Here is a 14103-nt window from a genome sequence, read left to right as displayed (position 1 = left end):
GGGCAGAAACTCCACCCGGTCTTCCTGATTGGAGGAGACAAAACGTCCCTAATACTGCTCTATTTCCTGGTTCATTCTTTCCGTTTGACCATTAGACTCGGCATGATAGATTGAGAGAAAAGACAATGGATAGGGAAGGTGGAGGCTTACCATGTTGAGAGAAGGAATGACTTCAGCTGGAGAAATCCTGTGGGCTCCGCACCCATCGGTGATCACAGACCATGAATGGAGAAAAAAAAAGTAAAAATGGCACATCCAACCAGGACACATAAAAGGGAAAAAATTTTATTTGAAGAAAAAAGTTAAATCATGGAAATAAATTCAGAAACCTCAGGAAATCCTGATGCGTTTCAGGTGCAGAACGCACCCTTAGTCATAGGATGTCAGAGGTAACACATAAATGCTGCTATATATCTTAAGGAACAATGTCCATTGACTGGATAATGAATTAATTAACCAATACTGAGGTATCAGGTGTTCGCATACACATAATGTGAGTACATGGTGTTATAAGCTGACATGAGTGACATAGATATATTGAATAAAAACAAAAAGACTACCGCAGGGAAACACAGCACCATGTAACACCATCCCAAAAACCACACAACTGGATACCAAAGAAAAGCAAACACCCTGCCACACTCAACAATGGACTAAAGAAACCAGCGATCTTGGGAAAGAAAAAGGGTAGATTGTATTAACACCAGAAGTATGGATCCTAGCTGACTAACTCACAACTACCAAGAGAAGCAGCGCGGCTCAAAGAGGCACATAGCACCTCACACGAAACCACCGATATCCCGCCGGAGACACCACGGACCAACACGTCCCAGCAATCCCGGAAAGCCGTCTACAAATACGAGCACAGCAGACACGGCCAACACTGCAACACCAGTGCCAAACGCCATGTTACACGCAAAGAATGAACTAGAAGAACCAGCAATCTTAGAAGAAAACACTGCATTGTATTGACATCAGCGGTATAGATCAGGGTAACTAACTGGAAGCCAACGAGGAATAAAGTGCGGTTTATAGGGGCACATGATGCTACATCCAAATACACCGACTCTGCTAAGGAAACACTAAATGACAACATGTCCCAGAAAAATGTCCACCAATGCGGACACGGCGAGCATGGCCAGCGATGCAACTCATACCACAACGTCACCACAAGTAAGTAAAATGATTATAGCAATCTATACCGGCGGCCTGGATGAACAGATCTGCTGGCACCATACTGGAACCTCTGAGGAACAACTGGTCCCAGGAGTCCTGACTGACGAACCATTGCTACCAATGCAGCAGACATGGCTGACAATGCAACTGAATGCTGCAACCTGGCCGCAGGTGAGTGGAATGAATGCGAACAATTGTAAAACAACAAAAGCCAACGATCCAATGGACCGGCCGTCTACACTACTGCGATAGACACAGATGGAAATATATACAAATTCCATAAAGGAGTTTTATCGTCTCTTACTAAACGCATTGCCAGATAATTATTAGGAGAAAATACAAGTGTGAATGGTGAATCAGATAGTGATTCACAGGAAGCAGATACATCATTTACAAAAGAAAACTGAACGTGTGCACAGGGTGCGACTGGGGAATATATATAGTGAATCACAACTGATCATTAGACATTATATAGATTAAATGTCCACATTCCTGAATGAGGAAACACATTATTTTGATGTAAAATTGAAATTAAATATACATCGCCAAGCCGAAAAACAAGGAAAATGTTCATAGATGAAAACAAATCATTTTTGAAGTTCACGCCATGGTGGTACTTTGTGTTTAAAGTCAAGATCCAATACGCTTCCCTCAGGGCCGGCTGCTTTAACCAAATTGACCTTTCCGAGTCCGAAAAATGATAAACACGAGGAGTCACCTTTATGTATTATGGTAAAATGTTTGGCCGCACCAGAATACCCCGAGTTGTTGTTGGTGATCTTGTTGTGTTCAGCGATCCTCTTCTTCAGTTCACGTGTGGTATAGCCAATATACTGAAGCTGATGGCTACAGCAGAATATACCGTATACCATAGGTAAAACCCATAGATAATAAAGTAGCGAAGAGAGCATGGATCTTACCCCGAGGGTGCTCACGTCCAAGGAAGAGGAGACACGGAGGGGGCAAACAACCACCAATGGCAAGAGGAAGGGGGAAAAACTCAATCGTTCATTTAGGCCTGCTGGTGACATAGTTCCCAGTCTATAGATCCAGAGGCATTCTAATTTGACCAATGCCTTCTTTACATCACCACCTCTTAGGCCCAAATGGACCTGATCAATGCCACAGATCTGCAGACTCTTAGGGTCGCAATGATGATATTGCTTAAAATGTCTTGGCTGGGTCCGAAGTGATGATACATCCTCCACCTCCCCAGCCCCCAAAATATCCAAAACGTGCTCCCTCACGCGTCTCCTCAATTCCCTAGACGTGAGCCCCACGTAGATGAGCCCACATCCACAGGTGGCATGATCAATGACGCCCACGCTGCTACAAGAGATATATTGCCTGATGTCAAAAACTCTCGTGCCATCTACATTAGAAAATGTTTTAGTCCTAACCATGTTTCTGCCGGAGAGGCGAGAGCCACAGGGATAGCAGCCCCATTTAGGGTTGCCAACTTTGAAAGGCAGGACACTCTGGCGTACATAGTGACTATGCACCAGAGTATCCTTGAGACTCCTGCCCCTCCTTGCTGTCATAAGAGGACGATCCGGCAAAAACTCCCGGAGACTTGGGTCAGTTTTTAGGATCCGCCAGTGTCTATCAATGATGTCCCCGATGGCGTGCCACTGATTATTAAATGTAGATATGAACCTCACCACGGGTTGACCGGTGGACCCCGCAAGGCGGCTTAGGTGCAAGCAGCTCTTGTCTGGAGGCTCTGTATCCACACACATCCCACCACGCCCCCTGAGGAAGTACGGAAACACGTATCGGGGCCTCCCCTGACACTGCTGATTATCTGTTTACTTTCACTAAGTATGTCTTACTTAACCCTTTCCATGTGATGCTTGTACTTTTTATGTGTTGCTGAAAAAACTTCTGATGGTTGTTTATACTGTGACTTGTTACAGGTCACTTGATGTATGTCATTATAACTTTTTCTATAATTTTTTCTGCACACATTGTCTGTGACTAATGGATTGTATGGGTTGGACTATGTGACCTATTATAGGTCCAATGTGAATTGGATACCAGCTGTGTCTCTATCTACCCCCTGCTGCCTCACATGCCCATGTTATGTCCTTTCACACATGTTATTTATACCTATGTGTTATCTTTTTTAAAAAAAATATATAAATAAAGCATTGATCTTTTTTAGTCTAACATATGGTGTTTTGATTATGTTACTTTGGGGTTTTGAAAATACCTATGGTCTCTCTGGTTCATATAATGTTTAGTGGTATGCCCCTTATTACATTCAAAGTCCTATTGGTCATTGTTATTTTGTTGTATTATGCTGGGAGTTATAGTTCACCCTACATTTATTTCATGTGATTTCCCTGAGAACTATAACTCCCAGCATGTCCTGCAGCTTCTATGGCATGCTAGGAGTTATAGTTCATCACAGTGGTAGTGTTTTGCTGTATGTGCTTTAATGCTTGCCTCACTGTTTCTTGTTTGGAGGGAGCGGGGTCGCACTGCAGGGAGAGGATCATCAGGGATCAACGGCGCTGTTATGAATTCACTATGGCAGTGTTAGACAGAAGTTAGTGGGCGGGCCCGGGACAGATCACATGCTGCAGTGACGATACAAAAGAGGCAGGGCCGAGACAACACATAACAGCACAGCATGCAGTCCCCCCGGCCCTGCCTCTTTTGTATCGTCACTGCAGCATGTGATCTGGCCTGGGACCGCCCACTGTCTCCTGTGTAACGCAGCGTAAGTGCATTAATGGCGGCGCCACTGATTTTGTGGTGTGTGATACCTCTCCCTGCCCTGCCACTCGCTACCTGCAGTACGACCACACTCAATCACCACTGCTGCTGCCTCCGCCCCACACCACCACAGTAAGCACCATAATATCTATAATTTGACTAGATTCGGACCATAAGACGCAACCCCTATTCCCCAAAAACTTTTGGGGGGAAAAAGTGCATCTTACGGTCCGAAAAATACGGTAACTCCCTAATAGGCCATTGAGGAGTTTCTCGTACCTCCGGAGGAACCAGAGGGGAGGTTGCAACACACTGTCAACCAGGGGAAAGGAAAGTATGAAGTAAAATACGAAAACCCTGAATGAGAAACAAAAACACATTCATATAGGGCAAAGAAGGCAAGCTAAGGAGAACCAAAAATAAAAGGAACAAGTATAATCTCCCAGAAACCTAACATTGTTAGAATGAAAAGGTACTGGGAGGGAAAGCAAACTGACCAGGAGAATAGTTTCACCTTTGTGGTGAAACTTATACAATTCATCCTCACCAACTGTAAATGTAAACCTGTCCGTTTATAAAGACCACGGACAAGATAAAGATTCCCAACTCACATCAGAATTACAAGATCCCAGGTACTTTCAGATGCATCACATCCAATGTAGTGTACTTAATTATATGTACCAAATGTCCAACTGGGGGTCTGTATGTAGGGGAGACAGGTGAAAAACTTAGAACAAGGATGAATTCTCATCGCCATACTATAAAAGAAAAAAAGAATCGATCTACTTGTGGCCAAACATTTTTGCATCCTTGATCACAGCATCATGGACATGAAATTACTTGTATTAAAAGGTAACTTCAAATCTCAGAGAGACAAAGTTATGACAATCTTTGACACACTCAGAGCAGGAATGAATGTGTCTCATGGATTTATGTCTTTACATCAACTAAGGAATGTGCTCCTCAGACCATTTGAGGGCATCACAATCATGGACCAGACCTCAATCACAGGACAATAAAACTTTCATACTCCTGATCTTTGAACTTTTCCAATATTTACGGCCACAACTGCTTCTCCCTCTCCCATACTGATAGTTCTGCTTCATGTCACTTGTCATATCTATTGCATTATTCCTGTGCCCTCTTGTGTATAAATATGTGACTCTTCAGATTTTGTGTTATACTATGCCTGATGAACCAACTTGAGTAGTCTCGAAAGCTTCAAATTTATTACCTTTTAATGGCTAAGTGAAAAGATGGTATCAACCACTGAGGACTCTCAAATTGTAATATTTTTCTCCAAACAGCAATTTTAAGATCTCTCCACAGGTGTTCAATGGGATTTAGATCCTGGCTCATTGAGGTGAGCCGATCAGCTGTTAGCTAACTGGCTTGTAACTGGCTTCCGGTCAGCTGATTACAAGCCGGTCACGTGACAGTCAACTGATCGCTTCACGGCAGATGCTGCAAGCTTGGGACGGAGCAGACGCGTCTCTCATCCATCGGGTAGGTGAGTATCCATAGTCTGTACATACACTGCTAGGGACACACACACACACGACACATAGACACACCGGACACACAGACACAGACACACACAGTACACACAGACAGTACACATGTCACCGTTCATTTCACACTGCGTTTTTTGCTGCGCTTTTTTACGCAGTGTGCGAATGGAGATGCTTTTTTTACCTGCGTAAAAAAACGCAGGTAAAAAAAGCAGGAAAATACGCAGCGTAAAAAAACGCAGGGAAATACGCAGTGTGTGAACGCAGCCTAAAAATGGCACATCCAACCAGGACACATAAAAGGGAAAACATTTTATTTGAAGAAAAAAGTTAAATCATGGAAATAAATTCAGAAACCTCAGGAAATCCTGATGCATTTCAGGTGCAGTCATAGGATGTCAGAGGTAACACATAAATGCTGCTATATACCTTAAAGAACAATGTCCATTGACTGGATAATGAAATAATTAACCAATACTGAGGTAAAGCATCAGGTGTTTGCATACACATAATGTGAGTACATGGCGTTATAAGCTGACATGAATGACAGATATATTAAATAAAAACAAAAAGACTACCGCAGGGAAACACAGCACCATCTAACACCAGCCCAAAAACCACACAACTGGATACCAAAGAAAAACAGACACCCTGCCACACTCAACAATGGACTAAAGAAACCAGAGATCTTGGGAAAGAAAAAGGGTAGATTGTATTAACACCAGAAGTATGGATCCTAGCTGACTAACTGACAACTACCAAGAGAAGCAGCGCGGCTCAAAGAGGCACATACCACCACACACGAAACCACCGATATCCCGCCGGAGACACCGAAGAACAACATGTCCCAGCAATCCCGGAAAGACGTCTACAAATACGAACACAGCAGACACGGCCAACACTGCAACACAAGTGCCAAACGCCATGTTACACTCAAAGAATGAACTAGAAGAACCAGCAATCTTAGAAGAAAACACTGCATTGTATTGACATCAGCGGTATAGATCAGGGTAACTAACTGGAAGCCAACGAGGAATAAAGTGCGGTTTATAGGGGCACATGATACTACATCCAAATACACCGACTCTGCGATGGAAGCACTAAAGGACAACACGTCCCAGCAGTCCCAGAACAACGTCCACTAATGCAGACACGGCGAGCATGGCCAGCGATGCAACTCAGATACCACAACGTCACCACCAGTAAGTAAAATGATTATAGTAATCTATACCGGCGGCCTGGATGAACGGATCTGCCGGCACCATACTGGAACCTCTGAGGAACAACTGGTCCCAGGAGTCCTGACTGACGAACCATTGCTACCAATGCAGCAGACATGGCTGACAATGAAACTGAATGCTGCAACTTGTCTGCGGGTGAGTGGAATGAATGTGAACCATTGTAAAACAACAAAAGCCAATGATCCAATGGACCGGCCGTCTACACTACTGCGATAGACACTGATGGAAATATATACAAAGTCCATAAGGGAGTTTTATCGTCTCTTACTAAACGCATTGCCAGATAATTATTAGGAGAAAAAACAAGTGTGAATGGTGAATCAGATAGTGATTCACAGGAAGCCGATACATCATTTACAGAAGAAAACTGAACGTGTGCACAGGGTGCGACTGGGAGATACATATAGTGAATCACAGCTGATCATTAGACATTATATAGATTAAATGTCCACATTCCTGAATAAGGAAACACAGTATTTTGATGTAAAATTGAAGTTAAATATACATCGCCAAGCCGAAAAACGGGGAGAATGTTCATAGATGAAAAACCAATCATTTTTGAAGTTCACGCCATGGTGGTACTTTGTGTTTAAAGTCAAGATCCAATACGCCTCCCTCAGGGCCGGCTGCTTTTTCCAGCTGCCACCACAGGCCACAAGATTGACCTTTTCGAGTCCGAAAAATGATGAACACGAGGAGACCCCTTTATGTATTAAGGTAAAATGTTTGGCCGCACCAGAATACCCCGAGTCGTTGTTGGTGATATTGTTGATGTGTTCGGCGATCCTCTTCTTCAGTTTGCGTGTGGTATAGCCAATATACTGAAGGTGACGGCTACTGCAGAATATACCGTATACCACGTGGCTGGACTCACAATTTATAAAGGATTTGATTGGATAGGATAAATGAGATGAAATGCACATAGAGGGGAATTCCTGTTCTCTATTGTCAGTAAAGCCACATACGCTGCATCGATTTAATGCACAACCGGAAGCCGAGAGCCATGTAGAAGGTGTTCTGGTATTACGCAGCATACTGGGGGACAACATATTCCCAAGTGTTTGTCCTCTCTTATCAACTACCTGACACCCCCCTTCCAAAATAGTACTGAGACATTTGCCCTGGTTACATACATTTGCAAGTATTTCAGAATAATATTCTTTATAGTGTTAAACTGTCTACTGTTCGGAGTGGAAAATACAATATTCTGAGGAGAGGACAGTTTCAAATTATTATCGGTGCCGTACAATAAATCCCTGCGTGGAGTGTTCCTCACCTGTATGACGGATGTTAGATTTATCATCGCCTCTATCTAATAACCTGTCAGTTAGGATTTTTCCTTCATTGGTAAAAGTGTCATCATTGGAGCAGATTCTCCTGGCCCTGGTATATTCTCCTCTGGGGATTGCATTGGTCGTGTACCTGGGTTGAGAACTGGATGCCAACAGAATGGTGTTACCGGCAGTGTCTTTACGGTGTAAAGAAGTATCAACCCTACCGGTGATTGTGTTACCATGCAATTCAATATCCAAAAATGAGACATGGATGGAGAGCTGGCTAGAAGGAAAACGGATGTTACAATTGTTTGAATTGATGTAAGAAACAAACTCAGAATATGTGGATGTGTCTCCCTACCAGGCAAGGAGTACATCATCCACATATCTGGAAAACCAAACCAACTGAGTAGAGAATGGATTATTAATAGAAAAAAAATGTAAATTTCTTCCCACCAGGCCATAAAAAGTATTGCTAAAGATGGGGAGAACTTGGGACCCATCGGTGCCCCCAATGTCTGTAGATAAAATTTAGTATCAAACATGAAAAAATTATGTTTTAACAGATAATCCAATGATAATAAAATAAAATGTTTGAGGGCTGGCGAATAGGCACTATACTACTCCAAATGGTATGCAACAGCCACCATAGCTGTATTGTGAGGTATGGATGAGTATCAGTTGACCATATCACATGTAGCAAAAGAATAGTTAGGATGGCATTTGAAATGATCAAAAACCTTAAGGATAGTAGAAGTGTCCTTCAAAAAAACTGGAGTTCTAATAATGAGTAGTTGGAGATGACCATCCACCCACTCACCAAGGTTCACGTTCAGGGATCCAATACCAGAAATTATTGGGCTGAGCGAAGGGAGGAAAACCCCTTTGTAAACCTTAGGGAGCCCGTGGAAAATAGGAATAATGGGGTATTCAGGAATCAACCATTTTCATAATTTAGGGTTCAAAATACCAAGTCTGCTATATCCAGACTGTCAGGAAATATTAAAAATCTCTCAAATCTCTCCCTCCAAACTCATCAGCCGTCCCCCCTCCCCTATCCCATTTGGAGTAAGAAGAGCTAGCGATCTAAAAAGCTGCTTCTATGCAAAATAGTAGTGTACAAAATAAGTGACAAACTTAATTATCCAGGCTAATTACCACACGAAATGGAGCTCCTGGTAAAGGAGACATGAATGAGTTGTGCACTTGATCAGAAATAACAAGTATGACACCTGAAAGAGATAGTAAACATCTTGTTAAGGCTTCAAAGGGAATCTATCATACTCCTTACAATAGCCGGGACAGTCCCAGCTGCACAAGTTCGATCTCCAGACTCTGAGGCACCCAAATGAAATATGGAATAGCGGCATTTCTATATTTCCAATTGTGATAGGACATATATTTTTTTAGTGGCGGGGCTAAATAAGGAACAGTATGCATATTTTTCCATATCTATGAGCCCTGCCGGTGAGCTGTAATGCAGCAGTGCAGAGATAACCGACAGCATCATGTTTGATCTCTAAGGAAAGGTAAAATCGCAATAAAAAATATGGCATCATTTGCTAACTTCTGCGATCATCGAGCGAGGAGATATCACAAAAATTAGAGATTTAATAAAACCATGAAGGGCGGCGACCAGCCCACGTGAAGTTATCACAGGGGAGTGTGTGGGCAGGGTCCACTTCGGCATAAAAGATCAAGCCAAATATTGATCTATGCTCATGCTGGGAGATACATATTTTCATGCAAGCAGGGGTCACATTCACTGAAACGGCCAAATCAATTGAAGTGCTCTCCTTCGGCTAAACTGAATCGTCTCTGTGATTGGTATAATAAGTTCTTCTATTAATCCCTTTTATTTTGTGTAACTGTATATGCTGTATGGTTTTGTCCCCCTTTGTAAAATCTTTTGTAGTTTTTTTTCATAAACATTGTTTCCTTTTGGATTAAAGGGGTTGTCCACTACTTTCACATTGATGCCCTATCCTTAGAATAAGGCATCAATGTATGATCAGCCGGGGTCCCGCACCCGTCACCCCTGCCAATCAGCTGTGATCGGTGCCGGCGGCCGACGGCAGGAAGTGCTTACCTGCGGTGCTTGGCCGTCAAGCTGTAGTGGCCGGCGCTTGTTACTGCACATCTGCCTCCTATTCAATTCAATGGGAGGTGGATCTGCAGTACCACGTGGTGGCCACTACAGATGCACGGCCAAGCACCGCAGGCAAGCACCAAGCACTTACAGCCGCCGTCACCGATAACAGCTGATCGGCAGGGGTGCTGGGTGCAGGGCATCATGGATAGGGCATGAATGTGAAAGTAGTGGAAAACTTCTTTAAATATAAAATTTAATAGTTCTGTTTCTTTTGCTCTGTACTCGTTCCTCCTCCAAAGCCACACGCTACCTATAAGGCGTCCAATCGGCCGGAAAAACAGATTGGTGGTGGCAAAGAATAATCTTTCTTGGGTTATTGTGAAGTGACAGTGATCGTACAAGGGTGCATACTTATATTCCATGCGTTGGAAGGTGGTGTGTACGCCGTACGCTCACTGCTAGCTTGCCGATACCTATATAGTGAGAATAGCCTGCAGCCGCCTATATTGATTGTCGGCCAATCGTGCAATTGTCCGGACAATAGGGGGCAGCAGTGAACTGTTCACTCCAGAGATCACAGTGGGTGGTCTCTAAGAGTAAACGGGATCGTGTGGAATCCTTGACACAGACATTCGGGTAACTCAGATTTAAATGCATTAGTAGGATCAGACCTTAAGCTGGTGTAGGTGTTTGTGTCGCTGAGGATGGAAAGAGCCATGTTACAATACAAACGCTTGAAAAATGCTTGGTAATACGTGCCCCATGGTCCCCAGTGATAATCCGCATGTGCTGTGCACATGCTGCGGAAATTTCCGCTGCGGATTATCATTGCGGAAAAATCTGCAGCATGTCCATTAATTTTGCGGACACGCAGCGTAATTGCAACCATTGACTTGCATTGAATCGCTTAATATCCGCATGACTACATGTGCACACGAGGATGTTAAGTGATTCAGTGTGTGGATGGTACCCGGGTCTGGAGAAGAGGAGACTCTCATCCAGACCCGGGTACAATAGTACCTGTTAAAAAAAAAGAATTTAAAATAAAAAATATACATTATACTCACCTTCTGATGGCCGCCGGTCTCCTGTACGTTGCGTCCTGGCTCCCCAGCGTCTCACGGTGGTGTTAAAGGACCTTCCATGACGTCATTTAGTCATGTGACAATTCACGCGACCGCTGACGTCGGCGGTCGCGTGACCTGTCACATGACTAAATAACGCAATGGAAGGTCCTTTTACACCACCGCGAGCCGTACAAGAGACCGGACGCACCAGAGAGAAGACCGCGGGCCATCAGAAGGTAAGTATAATGTTTTGGTTTTTTTTTACCATTTTTATTCTTTTTTAACTATTAACTTGGTCACACTTTATAAATCCATGCCGGTTGCATGGATTTATATAGTGTGAACAAGTTGTCAAGCACTTTTCCAAGTGATGCTAAAATCGCATGCAAAAACGCTTGACAAACGCTTCTACCTGGCAGGAAAAACGTATGTAAAATCCGCATGCGTTTTTCCTGCCAGGGAGATGCAGAAAAAATCTGCAGCATTTCTGCATCGTGGGCACTTAGCCTAAATGTAGCATCATTATGCTCCATAATCTCTGCCGTCATGTTATTAGGAGTGGAAAACTCTTCGGACTCATTGAAGAAATGTTTTGTAACTGTTAATAATCGAATACAGCGATTTACATCTCTTATTGTTTGAAAAAGGTCAAAATCTTGCGGGGGGGACATAAATTGTGAGACCAGTCACGTGGTATACGGTATATTCTGCAGTAGCTGTCATTTTCAGTATATTGGCTATACCACACGTAATCTGAAGAAGAGGATCGCCGAACACATCAACAATATCATCAACAACTCCGGGTATTCTGGTGCGGCCAAACATGTTACCATAATACATAAACAGGATACTTCATGTTAATCATTTTTCAAACTCGAAAAGATCAATCTTGTGGCCCGTGGTGACAGCTGGCAAAAGCAGCCGGCCCTGAGGGAAGCGTATTGGATCCTGACTCTAAACACCGAGTCCCCCCATGGCGTGAACTTCAAAAATGATTTGTTTTTCATCTACTAATATTTCCTTGTTTTTCGGCTTGGCGATGCATGGTTAACTTCAATTTTACATCAAAACAATGTGTTTCCTTATTCAGGAATGTGGACATTTAATCTATATAATGTCTAATGATCAGTTGTGATTCACTATATGTACAGTCATATGAAAAAGTTTGGGCACCCCTATTAATCTTAAGCTTAATGTTTTATAAAAATTGGTGTTTTTGCAACAGCTATTTCAGTTTGATATATGTAATAACTGTTGGACACAGTAATGTTTCTGCCTTGAAATGAGGTTTATTGTACTAACAGAAAAGGTGCAATCTTCATTCAAACAAAATTTGACAGGTGAATAAGTATGGGCACCCTTATCATTTTCTTGTTTTAAATACTCCTACCTACTTTTTACTGACTTACTAAAGCACTTTTTTTGGTTTTGTAACCTCATTGAGCTTTGAACTTCATAGTCAGGTGTATGCAATCATGAGAAAAGCTACTTAAAGTGGCCACTTGCAAGTTGTTCTCCTGTTTGAATCTCCTCTGAAGAGTGGCATCATGGGCTCCTCAAAACAACTGTCAAATGATCTGAAAACAAAGATTATTCAACATAGTTGTTCAGGGGAAGGATACAAAAAGCTGTCTCAGAGATTTAACCTGTCAGTTTCCACTGTGAGGAACATAGTAAGGAAATGGAAGAACACAGGGACAGTTCTTGTTAAGGCCAGAAGTGGCAGAACAAGAAAAACATCAGAAAGGCAGAGAAGAATGGTGAGATCCGTCAAGGACAATCCTCAGACCACCTCCAGAGAGCTGCAGCATCAACTTGCTGCAGATGGTGTCGCTGTGCATCGGTCAACTATACAATGCACTTTGCACAAGGAGAAGCTGTATGGGAGAGTGATGCGAAAGAAGCCGTTTCTGCAAGCACGCCACAAACAGAGTCGGCTGAGGTATGCAAAAGCACATTTGGAGAAGCCAATTTCTTTTTGGAAGAAGGTCCTGTGGACTGATGAAACCAAGATTGAGTTGTTTGGTCATACAAAAAGGCGTTATGCATGGCAGAAAAAAAAACACAGCATTCCAAGAAAAACAGTTGCTACCCACAGTAAAATTTGGTGGAGGTTCCATCATGCTTTGGGGCTGTGTGGCCAATGCCGGCATCGGGAATCTTGTTTAAGTTGAGGGATGCATGGATTCCACTAAGTATCAGCAGATTCTTAACAATAATGTTCAAGAATCAGTGACAAAGTTACGCAGGGAATGGATCTTTCAGCAAGACAATGATCGAAAACATCGCTGCAAATCTACTCAGGCATTCATGCAGAGGAACAATTACAATGTACTGGAATGGCCATCCCAGTCCCCAGACCTGAATATCATTGAACATCTGTGGGATCATTTGAAGAGGCCTGTCCATGCTCGGCGACCATCAAACAACTGAACTGGAATTGTTTTGTAAAGAGGAATGGTCAAAAATACCTTCATCCAGGATCCAGGAAATCATTAAAAGCTACAGGAAGCGACTAGAGGCTGTTATTTTTGCAAAAGGAGAATCTACTAAATATTAATGTCACTTTTCTGGTGAGGTGTCCATACTTATGCACCTGTCAAATTTTGTTTGAATGCAGATTGCACATTTTCTGTTAGTACAATGAACCTCATTTCAAGGCAGAAACATTACTGTGTCCCACAGTTATTACATATATGAAACTGAAATAGCTGTTGCAAAAACACCAATTTTTATAAAACATTAAGCTTAAGATTAATAGGGGTCCCCAAACTTTTTCATATAACTGTATCTCCCAGTCGCACCCTGTGCACACGTTCAGTTTTCTTTTGTAAATGATGCATCTGCTTCCTGTGAATCACTATCTGATTCACCATTCACACTTGTTTTTTCTCCTAATAATTATCTGGCAATGCGTTTAGTAAGAGATGATAAAACGCCCTTATGAAAGCGTTATATATTTCTATCTGTGTTCTTTGCAATTGTATATATTTCCATCTGTGTCTATTGCAGTAGTGTAGA

This window comes from Phyllobates terribilis, unplaced genomic scaffold (genome assembly GCF_046119375.1).
Source record: "Phyllobates terribilis strain yellow unplaced genomic scaffold, ASM4611937v1 Scaffold_60__1_contigs__length_8166268, whole genome shotgun sequence".
Classification (NCBI taxonomy): domain Eukaryota; kingdom Metazoa; phylum Chordata; class Amphibia; order Anura; family Dendrobatidae; genus Phyllobates; species Phyllobates terribilis.
The sequence above is the reverse complement of the archived record's forward strand: the minus strand, read 5'-3'. Positions refer to the sequence as shown.